This window comes from Staurois parvus, unplaced genomic scaffold (genome assembly GCF_062004578.1).
Source record: "Staurois parvus isolate SC_StPar_1 unplaced genomic scaffold, SC_StPar_1.0 ptg003516l, whole genome shotgun sequence".
Taxonomy (NCBI): Eukaryota; Metazoa; Chordata; class Amphibia; order Anura; family Ranidae; genus Staurois; species Staurois parvus.
Window position 1 is genome coordinate 14,586 of NW_028321312.1, and position 17,538 is coordinate 32,123.

Here is a 17,538-nt window from a genome sequence, read left to right on the forward strand (position 1 = left end):
CAGGGTCTTTTAGATCCTGGATGTCTCAAAATAGAGAATCTGTCACCCAAAATCATCACATAGGGGACTTTTTGTCCCCTATGTGATTTAACAAAAAAAAAAAAAATTTATTTCTTAAAAATGTAAGTTACACCCTAGCATATAATGCCCCTCACCCCCACATATGTACGCACACACAAATGTAAAAGCATGCGCTGGGGCGCCTACACATCAAAACGTCAAGTGCGATACACATGTTCTATATCGCCGTGCACACCAGAATGAGAGCGATAATTCTAGTACCAGTCCTCCTATGTAACGCTAAACTGATGACCTATAAGGAGCTTTAAAAGCGTCACCTATAGAAAATATAGGGAACTGAAGTTTGGGACCTTTTTCACGCGTGCATTCAAATTTAAGGTTTGACATGTTGGATATCTGTTTACTCGATGCAATCTCATCTTTTATATTTTACAAGAAAATCTGATAATTTATTGCGTTTTGTGCCCTGAAATTAAATTAATTAATGGATTTTTTACTGAAATTTTAAGTTTCATAGATCTTTGTGATAATATCATGTGACATATAAAATTGGAACTGCTGCCATTTTATTTTCTAGGGTCTCTGCTTTCACAAAATATATAATGTTTAAGAGTTTTGTGTAATCAGGCCTTAAATGATTTTTTAAATGTGCACAAAAAACGCAAAAATGGCTCTGGCAGTGAAAGTGATAAAGGATAAGTCCAACACTCCCATTTTCTGAGGAGCAGCCAATCAGTGCTCATTACACTGCAAGGTCTCTTCCCTCCCTGCTAGTCCCCGGGTACGGTGCCGGAGACAGGCAGGGAGGGGAGGAGGAGATATAGAGTGCAATGTTAAAAATATTAAACGTTTAATTCGCCATAAAGTCCCTTTTTTTTTTTTTTTTTTAAAAGCCCCAGACAGTCCATAAAGCACCTCAGATTTAAATAGTGTTTTGGTTAAAATATATTTATTTTTTAGTCAGGACAAGTAGACCTGGAGACCGATTTAGTCCCTGAACAAGTAGTTTTTTCAAAAATTTCCACACCCGTTTCTGCCCAGGTACGGGCAGACAGCTTATTGTGAGCCTGCTGGAACCTGGCATTGCACCCACAATCTGATGATCACAGGTGCAATACTTTACAGAATGCAATGTAAAATAATAATAAATGCACATTTTTGGTGCTTGCAAAAAACACGTGCATTTATTATTATTTTTTTTTTACAATAGGTGAACTTATCCTTTAAACTTGCAGGTTTCTGAGTGTAGACTTCGATCCTTCTTTAAATTGTAATGTAAAATAAATGCACCCAAATACATCCTAAAGACAATGGAAATATGAAAACTGTTCATAAGAAGTCAAGTGTTTGGAATTTTAAATCAAACTGATTGTATTCCTGTCCATGGTAGAATATGAGGGCAGTGCTGGGGTTGATGCTCTTCCAGATAACTAATATGTTTATTTTTGTTGTCAAAGTGAAAACGGAATGACTGTAAAGAGAAAGTTCTCTGGAGCAATTGTCGTCCCCAAGAATCTGTCCAAGGGAACGTCTGACTTGCTGGTGCTTTTCACGCTGGACCACAACTAGGATGTGTTCAAGGTAAGTTTGTTGATATGTTTGGATCGTGGTGTACCGGTGTCCTGACTGCAAGTGTTGTGGATTTATTCTGTGACTCAATAGCTAGTGCAGTAACCACCCCAACAAAATGTTATTGAATGACAGATTCTCTGATTATTATTATTATTATACAGGATTTATATAGTGCCAACAGTTTGCGCAGCGCTATACAAAATGAAGGTTGACATTACAGTTACAATACAATTTGTAACTGTAATGACAACAGTGCAAATTGTACTGATAATCAGAGAGTGAATTAGGAGCATTGTGGCATCATTTTGTTAATAAGGGGCGTATTCTGGAGATGTTGCGGAGGTTGAGGCGGCATGATTTGGACAGGGATTGGATGTGGGCCTGACAGGATATTTCAGAATCCAGGGTTACCCCTAGCACTTTGGCATTCAGGGATGGGTTGATAGTGGTGCTATTGATCCTGACTGAGAAATGGTTTTGGATAGGTTGAGTTTTAGGAAGTGGTGTGACATCCAGTCTGATTTGTCTCTGATATGTCTGTTAGTAAATCGTTAATACGTGAGGGAATTGAGGTGGTGAGCTGAGGAGTAGAGAGGTAGATTTGTGTGTCATCAGCATAGACATGGTATTGGAAACCATGGGAAGCTATCAGCTGACCCAAGGAAGAAGTGTAGATCGAGATTAGGAGAGGTCCAAGGACAGAACCTTGGGGGACCCCGACAGTGAGAGGAGTAGGAGAGGAGAAAGTATAGTTGTAAGTGACACTGAAGGTGCGGTGAGATAGGTAAGATTTGAACCAACGGAGAGTACAGTCACCAAGACCAAGTAAATAGAGTTTTTTTGAGGAGGAGGGGGTGGCCAACTGTGTCAAAGGCAGCACAGAGGTCCTAGAGCAAGAGTACGGAATAGTGACCATTGGTTTTCGCGGTTAGTAAGTCGTTTGTGAGTTTTAGGAGAGCAGTTTCTGTGGAGTGTTGTGGGTGAAATCCAGACTGAAGGGGAACGAGAAGGTTATTCTCAATAAGGTGGCAGCTCAGCTGGTTGTAGACTAGACATTCAAGGAGTTTGGAGGCAAAAGGGAGTAAGCAGATGGGTCTTAGGTTGCTAAGATTGCTGGGGTTCAGTGAGGCCTTTTTAAGTATGGGGGCGACTAGCACATGTTTTAGAGAGTTGGGGAAGATGCCAGTAGAAAGGGAGAGACTGACGATACGAGTTAAAGAGTGAAGAATAGAGCCAGAGGATGACCGAAGTATTTGCAAGGGAACAGGGTCCAGGGGGCAGGTGGTTAGGTAGGCTTTAGAAACGTTTACCAACCTCCTCTATAGTAGCTGGGTTAACCAAGGGAAGTATAGATTGTGCAGGTAGACAAGGAGTGTAGGGTGAGGGAGATATCTGTACAGTAGAGATCTCGTCACTAATTGTATCAATCTTATTTTTGAAGTGATTAGCGATCTCCTGGGCAGTGAGTGAGTTAGCGGCTGGAGGTAAAGGATGAAGTAGAGTTAAATGGAGAAAAGAGTTGATGGGGATTGCGTGAGAGGGTGTTAATGAGAGTGATAAAATAGGTCTGTTTGGCAGTGTGGAGACAGGAATTGTATTTTTGAAAGGCAGATTTATATTGATTGAAGTCTTGCTGGGGCTTAGTCGTATGCCATAAACGCTCAAGAGCATGGCTACATTTTTTGAGGCATCTGGTATTGTCTTTTTGCCAGGGCTGTAGCGGTTAGGGCCTAGGTCTGTGTGTAGTGAGGGGGGCCAATGTGTCCACAGTGGATGACAGTGAACTGTTGTAGACAGAAGTGGCCAGGTTGGGACAGGACAGGGCTGAGATTTTGTCATAGAGACAATCTGTTGCCGAAAAAAAGAAGAGAAGGGTTAAGATAACGAAGGTTTCTACCGGTAACTGGTAGTTGGAAGCCAAGGAGAGAGTGAGGCTAATAACGGAGTGATCAGAGATCGGAAAAAAGTTGGTGAGGTTGCAAAGAGTGCTGTCAGGAATGGACTTGCCAATAGTGGTGGGACTCACCTGCCTTGTGGGCTGCAGTACCAGGGCTGGCCAGCGGGTGCTCTCAACAACCAGAGGTTCACTTCGGCAATTAGCCATCACCTGGGGCTGATTGCAGGTGGTGTATTTAAGGGATGGCCAGACCTGCAGTCTGTGCCTTGGTGTGTGTTTTTCCATGGGCCCCTGTATCTTGTAACCTGCATTCCTGTTCCTGTTTCTGCCTGACTTGTTGCCGACCCTGCCTAATCCTGACTTCTGCTGACTTCTCCTGTTTGATCCCTGGCTTGTGACCCTGACCATTCTCTGCCTGACCCCCTGTACCTACCTGTCCGTTAGTTGCTGTACCCGGCTCGTGACCTGACTACTCTCCGCCTGCTCCTCCTGTACCTACCTGCCCGATAGTTATCGACACGGCCTGCCTGGCTACGTTGTGCTCTATATGTGTATGTACCTGTGTATCTATATCAGTTTAGGTTTGGGTTTGTTTTACCTTGTTGTATGAATTTGTGTTAGCTTGGTGTTTGGTGCACTGCGTTTATATTTGTATTGTTAGTCTTAATAAATTGTCTTATTTATACCATATCTGAAGCCTGCGTTTCCCTGTGTCAGTCCACACACTTCTGGTCACACCCGCATCCCTGACAAGTGCATAGGTAGGAGAATACAAGGTTGAGGCAGTTCCCATTAGAGTGAGTAGAAGCATGTGTCCATTGTTTTAGTCAATAGAAGTGGTTAGGCTCAGAAGTTTAGAGGTAGCAGGAGTTTTAAGATAAGCAGGGATGTTTAAGTCACCAAGAATGATTGTGGGAATTTGAGAAGAGAAAAAGTAAGGCAGCCAGGCAGAGAAGTCAACAAGGAAGCGTGATACCGGTTCAGGAGGCTGATAGATCACAGCAATTCTTAAAGAAATTGGAGAGAATAGACGTATACAGTGAACTTCAAATGAGGAGAGGGAGGTCCTGAAAAGTGCTTTGAGGGGATAGGAGGATTCCAACTCCACCTCCTTTCCATCCACTAGACCTGTAAGAGTGAGTCCAGAGGAGACCACCATGGGAAAGGGCAGCAGGAGAGGGAAAGTCAGATTCATGAAGCCAGGTTTCTGTAGTTGAAGGAAAACCGAGGGCTGGGCCCACAGATTCAGAGGGTACACGATGCCACAATTACGTTTACTGAAGAGTTATAGTGATCATGTAGTTGAGCATACGTAAACAGAATGATAACAGCGCATAACCATACAGTAAGAATAATACTGTCTAACACTAACCCCGTACTTGCGGACTTTTCCCCAATGTCCAGAAAGCAGCCTGGCTGCGCCTGAATGTTCCTGAGCAAGATATAACGTTGGGGTGCACCCTAAGTATTGCGCAATACTATTTGTAATCCAAAGGAAAGTGGAGTATGTCTCTTGTAACTTTCTGGTATATATAAAATGTCACTGACCACGTGTGGTGCGATGTGCTGCGGCAAAGCCGCACTTACGGTTCCCTGCCAGGCTCTTGGTGTTTTCTCCTGACCCACTCCGGAACCAGACCACACAGTCACTTGTTTCCTGGCCTCGTTGTGGATCTTCCTTAGGTGCCCTTGCCAGATTCCACTGTGAGACGTAAATCCTCTTCCAGGCCCCACACAGATTCTCCAGACGTCCTCAGCATCCAAAAGCCAGACCCAGACTCCACTTCCTCCTCAGAGTTTGTGATGCAGTAAGTCATTTCTTAATTGCAGCCTCAAACCTGCATTTACAGTTCACTATGACCCTTCTGAGGGTCCTACTCGGCCCCTAAATTAGTATTCATGAAACTTTATAGGGTAAATAAGCATTTATCTTGTCTTAGCAAAAGTCACTACAAAATCGATTCTTGTACTTTGCTGCCATCTACTGACCAAAGAGCATATTACAGGCACAATATAGTTTAACATTAGATGTCAGTATTCATCCATGCGTCACACCCTTACATAGTTGCAAGTAGGTTAAAGGAGTTAGTGATTCAAAGGTCATGGACAGAAGTGAGTTTGTTACAGACAGAGCAGACATTCCAAAGGGCACAGGAAAAGGGGAGGCTGGTTCTAGAAAGAAGAGGAATAGTAACCAGATTGTGTGGATTGCGGCCGCAGTTCGAGGATAAGGTGTGTTGGTCAAATGAGAAAGATGGTGGCCCAGGATTTGGGAAATGTCTCCCAGATGTTAGGAGATGCAGAAGGGTGAGAGAGGTAATATGGGAGTGTGACTTATATGGAGGGACAGGTCCCAGTGTCCTGGAGGTTTTATTAGGATGTGAGTTCAGAATTAGCAGGAGTTGATGAGTACAGTAATAAGGTGAAGGTAGGAGTGAGGGTGATATATATGAGTTGTGGGGTGGAGAAGAGGGGTGTAGGAGAGAGAGTTTGAAGAGAGAGGATACAACTGTGAGAAGGAGGAGTAGGGAGTGCATGTTACAGAGTGGTGAGATGAAGAAGCAGACTGGGTAAGAGATGAAAGAGTGGAAGAGGAAACAGGTCACCTGTAGTCTGTTTAGTATTTGAAGTCGTCTGCTGTGGTTTTGCTGAAGTGCAGAGCCAAAGTGCAATGCTCAATACTTAATCCAAGATGATAGTTGCCAATGCTACCCATGGCTGTGCTGCCTCTGGCTGTGCCTCCCCTAAGGAAGGTCTAAATTTTTACTGAGTTGGGTGGGGGTATTGCCAATTAATCAATGAGGAATGCATAGGAGAGACACATGGCTAGCAGGGCAAATTTCTCACACCAAAGGAGGACAAAAAGACTGCAGGAGGGCAGAGTTGTAAAGATTAGGATCAACTCATAAATTTGGGTAAGACAATAAGAGCAAAATAAACACCACAGTAATATGGACAGAGTTAGAGCTCGTTCACACTTGACTTATCTCTAACTCTTGCCAAACGCTCCTATAGTGTTTGACAGGCATTTGGGAAGCGTTTTTGAGGCATTTACCAAGCATTAAAACCGCACCACAAACACCTATAATGAAGTTTAATGGTATTAATGCTCCACAAACGCCCAGGCGTTTGAGGAGCGTCACCATAGACTTGAATGGGAGGTTTCAACTCCTCCTGACTCAACATGAGGCGTCAGTTTTGCGGCGACGCAACGCTTCAGTGTGAACAGCACTGTGTGCTGCCATGTGCAGAATATTCATAGGTGTTTGAGAAACGTTAAAAACACTTCCCAAACGCCTGTCTGACGCCTGCTGACAAAGCTAGTGTGAACGTAGCCGTAAAGATTTGGGAAGCAGTAAGAATTACCAAGAACATTGATAGCCATGAATCGGCTTCAGTTAGAGGTGGATTTTAAAAGCAGTATAGATTACCATATAGCAGTGCAGGGTGAATTCGCATTCATACATGGCATGGGCGATAGTACAGATGGATATTGCTTGCAGACATTTACCATATAGCAGTGCAGGGTGAATTCGCATTCATACATGGCATGGGCGATAGTACAGATGGATATTGCTTGCAGACATTTACCATATTGCAGTGCAGGGTGAATTCGCATTCATACATGGCATGGGCGATGATACTTCTATTTTGCTCCTGACTAAAAATAAGCAGTGGCTGTAGGGCCAGTTATTGGGGAGGGTGGGGAAATAACAGGGATTGTCAGTGTTTCAGTGTTAAAACCCTGCAAAAGGATTGTGGTGCAGAATTCCAATGGGTTACATTTAAGAAGACTTAATTGGGAGAATCCTGTCATTTCCAGTTGCTTTATGATTAGAGATGAGCGAATCGAAGTATCCGAAGTGGAATTCGAGTCGAATATCGGAAAAATTTCGATTCGTGCCGAATCCGAAAAATAGCCTAATTCGGACGCGCGAATCGAAATTTTTCAGAAAATGGCGGCTGACATGTGCGGCGACGGAGCGGGGATGTCTGGGAAGGCGCGCAGACAAGGCGCGCTGACCCATAATGCATTCCTCAACTACATGTGATCGCATCAGCCTATCAGCAGCCAGCCAGCCAGCACTGTGTAATGGTCGAGCTATAAATAGCGGCCATTTTGGAATTCTTCATTTGCCTGCAGTTATTGAACAGAGGCAGACCGCTCTGTACTAGGGACAGGGACAGAGTTAGGGCCACAGAAACGATAATTGGGGACAGAGAAAAGTTACTTAGGGACAGAGAACCATTACTCAGGGACACAGACTTGTTAATGAGGGCCACAGAATCGTTATTTAGGGACAAAGAAACGCTAGTTAGGGCCACAGAATTCATAATCAGGGACAGACAGAATTGTTACTCAGTGCCAGAGAATTGTTACTTAGGGCCACAGAAACGTTATTAGGGCCACAGAATTGTTACTCAGGGACAGACAGAATTGTTACTGAGTGCCAGAGAATTGTTACTCAGGGACAGACAGAATTGTTACTGAGTGCCAGAGAATTGTTACTTAGGGCCACAGAAACTTTAATTAGGGCCACAGAATTTTTACTCAGGGACAGACAGAATTGTTACTCAGTGCCAGAGAATTGTTACTCAGGGACAGACAGAATTGTTACTGAGTGCCAGAGAATTGTTACTTAGGGCCACAGAAACTTTACTTAGGGCCACAGAATTCATACTCAGGGACAGACAGAATTGTTACGGAGTGCCAGAGAATTGTTACTCTGGGCCACAGAAACTTTACTTAGGGCCACAGAATTTTTACTCAGGGACAGACAGAATTGTTACTGAGTGCCAGAGAATTGTTACTCAGGGACAGACAGATTTGTTACGGAGTGCCAGAGAATTGTTACTCAGGGCCACAGAAACTTTACTTAGGGCCACAGAATTTTTACTCAGGGACAGACAGAATTGTTACTGAGTGCCAGAGAATTGTTACTCAGGGACAGACAGAATTGTTACGGAGTGCCAGAGAATTGTTACTTAGGGCCACAGAAACTTTACTTAGGGCCACAGAATTGTTACTCGCACAGACACAGAATTGTTACTCGCACAGACACAGAACTGTTACTGAGGGCCACAGAAACTTTACTTAGGGACAAAGAAACGCTAGTTAGGGCCACAGAATTCATACTCAGGGACAGACAGAATTGTTACGGAGTGCCAGAGAATTGTTACTCAGGGCCACAGAAACTTTACTTAGGGCCACAGAATTTTTACTCAGGGACAGACAGAATTGTTACTGAGTGCCAGAGAATTGTTACTCAGGGACAGACAGAATTGTTACGGAGTGTCAGAGAATTGTTACTCAGGGACAGACAGAATTGTTACTGAGTGCCAGAGAATTGTTACTTAGGGCCACAGAAACTTTACTTAGGGCCACAGAATTTTTACTCAGGGACAGACAGAATTGTTACTGAGTGCCAGAGAATTGTTACTCAGGGACAGACAGAATTGTTACTGAGTGCCAGAGAATTGTTACTTAGGGCCACAGAAACTTTACTTAGGGCCACAGAATTTTTACTCAGGCACAGACAGAATTGTTACTGAGTGCCAGAGAATTGTTACTCAGGGACAGACAGAATTGTTACTGAGTGCCAGAGAATTGTTACTCAGGGCCCCAGAAACTTTACTTAGGGCCACAGAATTTTTACTCAGGGACAGACAGAATTGTTACTGAGTGCCAGAGAATTGTTACTCAGGGACAGACAGAATTGTTACTGAGTGCCAGAGAATTGTTACTCAGGGACAGACAGAATTGTTACTGAGTGCCAGAGAATTGTTACTTAGGGCCACAGAAACTTTACTTAGGGCCACAGAATTGTTACTCGCACAGACACAGAATTGTTACTCGCACAGACACAGAATTGTTACTGAAGGCCACAGAACTGTTACTTAGGGCCACAGAATTGTTACTCGCACAGACACAGAATTGTTACTCGCACAGACACAGAACTGTTACTGAGGGCCACAGAACTGTTACTTAGGGCCACAGAATTGTTACTCGCACAGACACAGAATTGTTACTCAGGGCCACAGAACTGTTACTTAGGGACAAAGAAACGCTAGTTAGGGCCACAGAATTCATACTCAGGGACAGACAGAATTGTTACGGAGTGCCAGAGAATTGTTACTCTGGGCCACAGAAACTTTACTTAGGGCCACAGAATTTTTACTCAGGGACAGACAGAATTGTTACTGAGTGCCAGAGAATTGTTACTCAGGGACAGACAGAATTGTTACGGAGTGCCAGAGAATTGTTACTCAGGGCCACAGAAACTTTACTTAGGGCCACAGAATTTTTACTCAGGGACAGACAGAATTGTTACTGAGTGCCAGAGAATTGTTACTCAGGGACAGACAGAATTGTTACGGAGTGCCAGAGAATTGTTACTTAGGGCCACAGAAACTTTACTTAGGGCCACAGAATTGTTACTCGCAGAGACACAGAATTGTTACTCGCACAGACACAGAACTGTTACTGAGGGCCACAGAAACTTTACTTAGGGACAAAGAAACGCTAGTTAGGGCCACGGAATTCATACTCAGGGACAGACAGAATTGTTACGGAGTGCCAGAGAATTGTTACTCAGGGCCACAGAAACTTTACTTAGGGCCACAGAATTTTTACTCAGGGACAGACAGAATTGTTACTGAGTGCCAGAGAATTGTTACTCAGGGACAGACAGAATTGTTACGGAGTGCCAGAGAATTGTTACTCAGGGACAGACAGAATTGTTACTGAGTGCCAGAGAATTGTTACTTAGGGCCACAGAAACTTTAATTAGGGCCACAGAATTTTTACTCAGGGACAGACAGAATTGTTACTGAGTGCCAGAGAATTGTTACTCAGGGACAGACAGAATTGTTACGGAGTGCCAGAGAATTGTTACTCAGGGCCACAGAAACTTTACTTAGGGCCAGAGAATTTTTACTCAGGGACAGACAGAATTGTTACTGAGTGCCAGAGAATTGTTACTCAGGGACAGACAGAATTGTTACTGAGTGCCAGATAATTGTTACTCAGGGCCCCAGAAACTTTACTTAGGGCCACAGAATTTTTACTCAGGGACAGACAGAATTGTTACTGAGTGCCAGAGAATTGTTACTCAGGGACAGACAGAATTGTTACTGAGTGCCAGAGAATTGTTACTTAGGGCCACAGAAACTTTACTTAGGGCCACAGAATTGTTACTCGCACAGACACAGAATTGTTACTCGCACAGACACAGAATTGTTACTGAGGGCCACAGAACTGTTACTTGGGGCCACAGAAACGTTAATCAGGGACACAGAATTGTTACTGAGGGCCACAGAACTGTTACTTAGGGCCACAGAATTGTTACTCGCACAGACACAGAATTGTTACTCAGGGACACAGAATTGTTACTCAGGGACACATAATCGTTTAATTAAAGAGTATGTCAGACAACATGCAGAGGAGTGGCAGAGGAGGCAATGTTTTAGGAGCGAGCAGACGTGGCAGCAGAGGAAGGGGTCGAGGCAGCACTATTCGCAGCCAGAGGCCAGTGCTCCCGGTGTCATCCAGCGGTCGTGTCTCCACCGACAACCCTGCCGTCGTCGATTGGTTGGCTCGGTCGTCTTCCTCTTCCCAGGTCACCTCTGACACCTACAGCCAACGGTCGGTGGGTACGTCAGACACAACCGTTAGTTGGCATGGCCCGGGACCAAGCCCACTGAAATCACGTGTCCTCTACCTGCCCCTGTCCTTTGGTGTTCCCTCACCAAGCGAAGTATCGCATGCTGTGGGCTCAGCCCCACTGTACAGTGAGGAAGAGCTAACAGAGGGCGGTCAGGAACGGGGGGAGACATCCGCCTTTTCAGCAGCCAGGCGAAGAAGTAGTGGCGAGGAGAGTGGCTCGGTAGCCGGTCTAGAGACAGGTCTGTCTCCTGACCCAGACGCAGCCGAGGGTGCTAGTAGTGAGGCGGAGACCCTACTTGATGATGAGGAGGTTGATCGCACTTGGCAGCCTCGTCGTCATCAGGCAATTTCTTCCGCATCATCAGGAGAAGAGGGTGGCAGCTTGGCAGTGAGCGAAACAGTCGGTGGGTTGCCCAGGAGACAGCAGCAGGGTCGCAGCAGTGTCAGTGGAAGCAGTGTCAGTGGAGCCAAACGGCCACGGAGTAGAGCACCAGCTCCACTGCAGCCTACCACCACGGCCAGTAGTGGTGCCGGTGTGCACGGAGGAAGCAGCAGTCAGCCAGTGAGGAGTATTGGGGGCAAAGTTTCCTACTCGGCGGTGTGGCAATTTTTCGTCAAGCCGCCCGAGGAAGTAAACGTAGCCGTATGTCGACTATGTGGCCAGAAAGTCAAGCGTGGCCAGGGGGCCCATGTTGGGACTATTTGGGCCATGTTGGGACAATGGGAGACCTCCCATTGCTGCTGTCTCCATCGCCACACTCTGCCATGTGCCACTTTCAGGTCTCCTCACACACTGCTGGTGTGTAGAATTTTTTGACATAGGGTGCTGGCAGATTATGGGCCTCCCATAGCTGCTGCCAGGCCCCTAATCTGCCATGGGCCCCTATATACCGCCTCCTCATGCTGCTGCCAGGTCCACAGTGTCTCATGCCATGTGCCACTTTCAGGTCTCCTCACACTGCTGGTGTGTTGAATTTTTTGACATAGGGTGCTGGCAGATTATGGGCCTCCTATAGCTGCTGCCAGGCCCCTAATCTGCCATAGGCCCCTATATACCGCTTCCTCATGCTGCTGCCAGGTCCAGAGTCTCTCATGGGTCCCTGTACGGCCTCCCATTGCTGCTGTCTCCATCGCCACACTCTGCCATGTGCCACTTTCAGGTCTCACACACTGCTGGTGTGTAGAATTTTTTGACATAGGGTGCTGGCAGATTACGGGCCTCCCATAGCTGCTGCCAGGCCCCTAATCTGCCATAGGCCCCTATATACCGCCTCCTCATGCTGCTGCCAGGTCCAGAGTCTGTCATGGGTCCCTGTACGGCCTGCCATTGCTGCTGTCTCCATCGCCACACTCTGCCATGTGCCACTTTCAGGTCTCCTCACACACTGCTGGTGTGTAGAATTTTTTGACATAGGGTGTTGGCAGATTACGGGCCTCCCATTGCTGCTGCCAGGCCCCTAATCTGCCATGGGCCCCTATATACCGCCTCCTCATGCTGCTGCCAGGTCCAGAGTCTGTCATGGGTCCCTGTACGGCCTCCCATTGCTGCTGTCTCCATCGCCACACTCTGCCATGTGCCACTTTCAGGTCTCCTCACACACTGCTGGTGTGTAGAATTTTTTGACATAGGGTGCTGGCAGATTATGGGCCTCCCATAGCTGCTGCCAGGCCCCTAATCTGCCATGGGCCCCTATATACCGCCTCCTCATGCTGCTGCCAGGTCCACAGTGTCTCATGCCATGTGCCACTTTCAGGTCTCCTCACACTGCTGGTGTGTTGAATTTTTTGACATAGGGTGCTGGCAGATTATGGGCCTCCTATAGCTGCTGCCAGGCCCCTAATCTGCCATAGGCCCCTATATACCGCTTCCTCATGCTGCTGCCAGGTCCAGAGTCTCTCATGGGTCCCTGTACGGCCTCCCATTGCTGCTGTCTCCATCGCCACACTCTGCCATGTGCCACTTTCAGGTCTCCTCACACACTGCTGGTGTGTAGAATTTTTTGACATAGGGTGTTGGCAGATTACGGGCCTCCCATTGCTGCTGCCAGGCCCCTAATCTGCCATAGGCCCCTATATACCGCTTCCTCATGCTGCTGCCAGGTCCAGAGTCTCTCATGGGTCCCTGTACGGCCTCCCATTGCTGCTGTCTCCATCGCCACACTCTGCCATGTGCCACTTTCAGGTCTCCTCACACACTGCTGGTGTGTAGAATTTTTTGACATAGGGTGCTGGCAGATTATGGGCCTCCCATAGCTGCTGCCAGGCCCCTAATCTGCCATAGGCCCCTATATACCGCCTCCTCATGCTGCTGCCAGGTCCACAGTGTCTCATGCCATGTGCCACTTTCAGGTCTCCTCACACTGCTGGTGTGTTGAATTTTTTGACATAGGGTGCTGGCAGATTATGGGCCTCCTATAGCTGCTGCCAGGCCCCTAATCTGCCATAGGCCCCTATATACCGCTTCCTCATGCTGCTGCCAGGTCCAGAGTCTGTCATGGGTCCCTGTACGGCCTCCCATTGCTGCTGTCTCCATCGCCACACTCTGCCATGTGCCACTTTCAGGTCTCCTCACACACTGCTGGTGTGTAGAATTTTTTGACATAGGGTGCTGGCAGATTACGGGCCTCCCATAGCTGCTGCCAGGCCCCTAATCTGCCATAGGCCCCTATATACCGCTTCCTCATGCTGCTGCCAGGTCCAGAGTCTCTCATGGGTCCCTGTACGGCCTCCCATTGCTGCTGTCTCCATCGCCACACTCTGCCATGTGCCACTTTCAGGTCTCCTCACACACTGCTGGTGTGTAGAATTTTTTGACATAGGGTGCTGGCAGATTATGGGCCTCCTATAGCTGCTGCCAGGCCCCTAATCTGCCATAGGCCCCTATATACCGCTTCCTCATGCTGCTGCCAGGTCCAGAGTCTGTCATGGGTCCCTGTACGGCCTCCCATTGCTGCTGTCTCCATCGCCACACTCTGCCATGTGCCACTTTCAGGTCTCCTCACACACTGCTGGTGTGTAGAATTTTTTGACATAGGGTGCTGGCAGATTATGGGCCTCCTATAGCTGCTGCCAGGCCCCTAATCTGCCATAGGCCCCTATATACCGCTTCCTCATGCTGCTGCCAGGTCCAGAGTCTCTCATGGGTCCCTGTACGGCCTCCCATTGCTGCTGTCTCCATCGCCACACTCTGCCATGTGCCACTTTCAGGTCTCCTCACACACTGCTGGTGTGTAGAATTTTTTGACATAGGGTGCTGGCAGATTACGGGCCTCCCATAGCTGCTGCCAGGCCCCTAATCTGCCATAGGCCCCTATATACCGCTTCCTCATGCTGCTGCCAGGTCCAGAGTCTCTCATGGGTCCCTGTACGGCCTCCCATTGCTGCTGTCTCCATCGCCACACTCTGCCATGTGCCACTTTCAGGTCTCCTCACACTGCTGGTGTGTAGAATATTTTGACATAGGGTGCTGGCAGATTACGGGCCTCCCATTGCTGCTGCCAGGCCCCTAATCTGCCATGGGCCCCTATACCGCCTCCTCATGCTGCTGCCAAGTCCAGAGTGTGTCATGGGTCCCTGTACGGCCTCCTATTGCTGCTGTCTCCATAGCCACACTCTGCCATGTGCCACTTTCAGGTCTCCTCACACTGCTGGTGTGTTGAATTTTTTGACATAGGGTGCTGGCAGATTACGGGCCTCCCATTGCTGCTGCCAGGCACGTAATCTGCCATGGGCCCCCGTACCGACTCCTCATGCTGTGACGTTGCAACAAGGTGGAATTCAACCCTACATATGTTAGACCGCCTTTACGAACAGCGAAAGGCCATCACCGATTTCCTGATGTTAAAAGCGGATAAAGGTACTCCCTGTGTAACTTAGATGTCAGCCATTGGCAGCTCATGCGTGACACCTGCGCTTGCTCAGGCCCTTTGAGGAGGCCACGCTATTCGTGAGTCGGCAGGACTATGGGATGAACGACGTCATTCCTCTGTTGCACGTCCTGGAACAAATGCTGTTAACAATGGCTGGTCAGGGTGCGGTAGACGTGGCGCACAGATCTCAACGCCACATGACCCCTGTGGGGGCAGGACAGGAAGAAGAGGAGGAGGTAGAGGAGGACATTGGTGCTCAGGAATTATTGAGTGAAATGGGTGGTTTTTCCACTCAGCGGACAGGAGTGGAGGAGCAGGAGCATCTGGTAGAGGAGGAGGAGGAGGAGACAGAGGACCCAGACGCACCGTGGCAGTATGCTGTGGAGATGGAGGCAGGGAGTCCCTCGCATTCCTTGGCACAAATGGCCCATAGCATGCTCGCTTGCTTGCGTAGCGACAGCCGAATAATAACCATCAGACAGAGGGATGACTTTTGGCTGTCCACCTTGTTGGACCCTCGCTACCGTTCAAAAATGGTGGCCTTTTTCACACCTGCTGAGAGGGAGGCCAAAATAACGTACTATAAAAACCACCTATGTAGTCAGCTGGTCTCTGCCTGTCTGCGCCAACGTCCATCCTCAGACACTGTGGGCCCTGTGCGCTCGCGTTCCGCTGCCATGGCAGCAGGGGAGGGGTGGGGTGGTAGGAGCAGTGGCAGCTCCACCAGCAGCGGCTGCCTCAGTCTGCAGTCGATGATGAGTAGCTTTCTTCACCAGCGCAGTGAGGAAACTACTAACCAGCCGCAGCAGCAGCAGCAGCAGCAGCAGCATCAGGTGGACCTGGAGCAGGACCTCAAACAACAGGCTTAGGCCTACTTGGACAGCACCCTGCCAACCGAGGTAGACAATCCCCTTGACTACTGGGCAACGAAACTTGACCTTTGGCCCCAACTAGCTGAATTTGCCCTTGAAAGGCTGTCATGCCCGGCCAGTAGCGTGGCATCGGAGCGCGTGTTTAGTGCGGCAGGAGGTATTGCAACTCCGCGGAGGACACGACTGTCCACCCAAAGTGTGGAGAGACTGACGTTTGTGAAAATGAATCAGGCGTGGATTAGTCTGGATTTCAAACCACCAGTTCCTGACACAACTGACTAAATCCGCCATGAATCATGCCCCAAACATGTGCCACTTTCAGGTCTCCTCACACTGCTGGTGTGTTCCATTTTTTGTCATAGGGTGCTGGCAGATTACGGGCCTCCCATAGCTGCTGCCAGGCCCCTAATCTGCCATGCGCCCCTATACCGCCTCCTCATGCTGCTGCCAAGTCCAGAGTCTCTCATGGGTCCCTGTACGGCCTCCCATTGCTGCTGTCTCCATCGCCACACTCTGCCATGTGCCACTTTCAGGTCTCACACACTGCTGGTGTGTAGAATTTTTTGACATAGGGTGCTGGCAGATTACGGGCCTCCCATAGCTGCTGCCAGGCCCCTAATCTGCCATAGGCCCCTATATACCGCCTCCTCATGCTGCTGCCAGGTCCAGAGTCTGTCATGGGTCCCTGTACGGCCTCCCATTGCTGCTGTCTCCATCGCCACACTCTGCCATGTGCCACTTTCAGGTCTCCTCACACTGCTGGTGGGTTCCATTTTTTGTCATAGGGTGCTGGCAGATTACGGGCCTCCCATAGCTGCTGCCAGGCCCCTAATCTGCCATGGGCCCCTGTTGTCGCTTGTTGGCATATTCCGCTCGTTCAGATGCTCCTTCTCCTGCTACTCCTCTTCACGGATTCCGTCAGCAGTCTTTCTTGGAATCCGTTTCCAAGAGACAACAGTTTGCGAGCACGCACCAGACGGTGCAGAAACTGAACGTCCTCCTGTCCAAGTTGCTGCTGCCAGGCTCGTAATCTGTCATGCGCCCCTGTACCGCCTCCTCATGCTGCTGCCAGGTCCAGAGTGTGTCATGGGCCCCCGTACCGACTCCAAATGCTGCTGCCAGGCCCGTAATCTGTCATGGGCCCCTGTACCGCCTCCCCATGCTGCTGCCACGTCCAGATTGTGTCATGGGTCCCTGTACGGCCTCCCATTGCTGCTGCCAGGCCCGTAATCTGCCATGGGCCCCTGTACCGCCTCCTCATGCTGCTGCCAGGTCCAGAGTGTGTCATGGGTCCCTGTACGGCCTCCCATTGCTGCTGTCTCTATCGCCACACTCTGCCATGTGCCACTTTCAGGTCTCCTCACACTGCTGGTGGTTTCCATTTTTGTCATAGGGTGCTGTATGGCCTCCCATTGCTGCTGCCTCCACCGCCACACTGTGGCTCCACACTCTGGTTTTGGCCCCGTGACTGGCCAAATGAGTGAAGTGTGCGGTGATTCTAAGATCGACGGCACTCATCTGCATGTCATACTGCCTGACAGTATTATTTCTCTTCCCCAGCAGACTCCAAGGGCATTTAAATTAAAGGTACAGTGTTCAGCACTAATATTAAGTCTCTCTGAAGCCTAGAAACACCCTTTT

At 48.4% G+C, this 17,538-nt stretch overlaps 1 long non-coding RNA gene across 3 annotated transcripts in view; it reads left to right on the forward strand.

The window, feature by feature from the left end:
- Nucleotides 1-17,538, forward strand: part of LOC149427754 (uncharacterized) — a 38,203-nt gene that overhangs the window by 13,013 nt on the left and 7,652 nt on the right. The window contains exon 5 of one of the 3 annotated variants that reach the window (XR_016311225.1): nucleotides 1,479-1,624. The exons of the other annotated variants lie outside the window; for them this stretch is intronic. This is a non-coding gene — a long non-coding RNA (uncharacterized LOC149427754). Of the gene's footprint in view, nucleotides 1-1,478; nucleotides 1,625-17,538 lie in introns of those variants that run through there. 3 annotated transcript variants of the gene reach the window in all.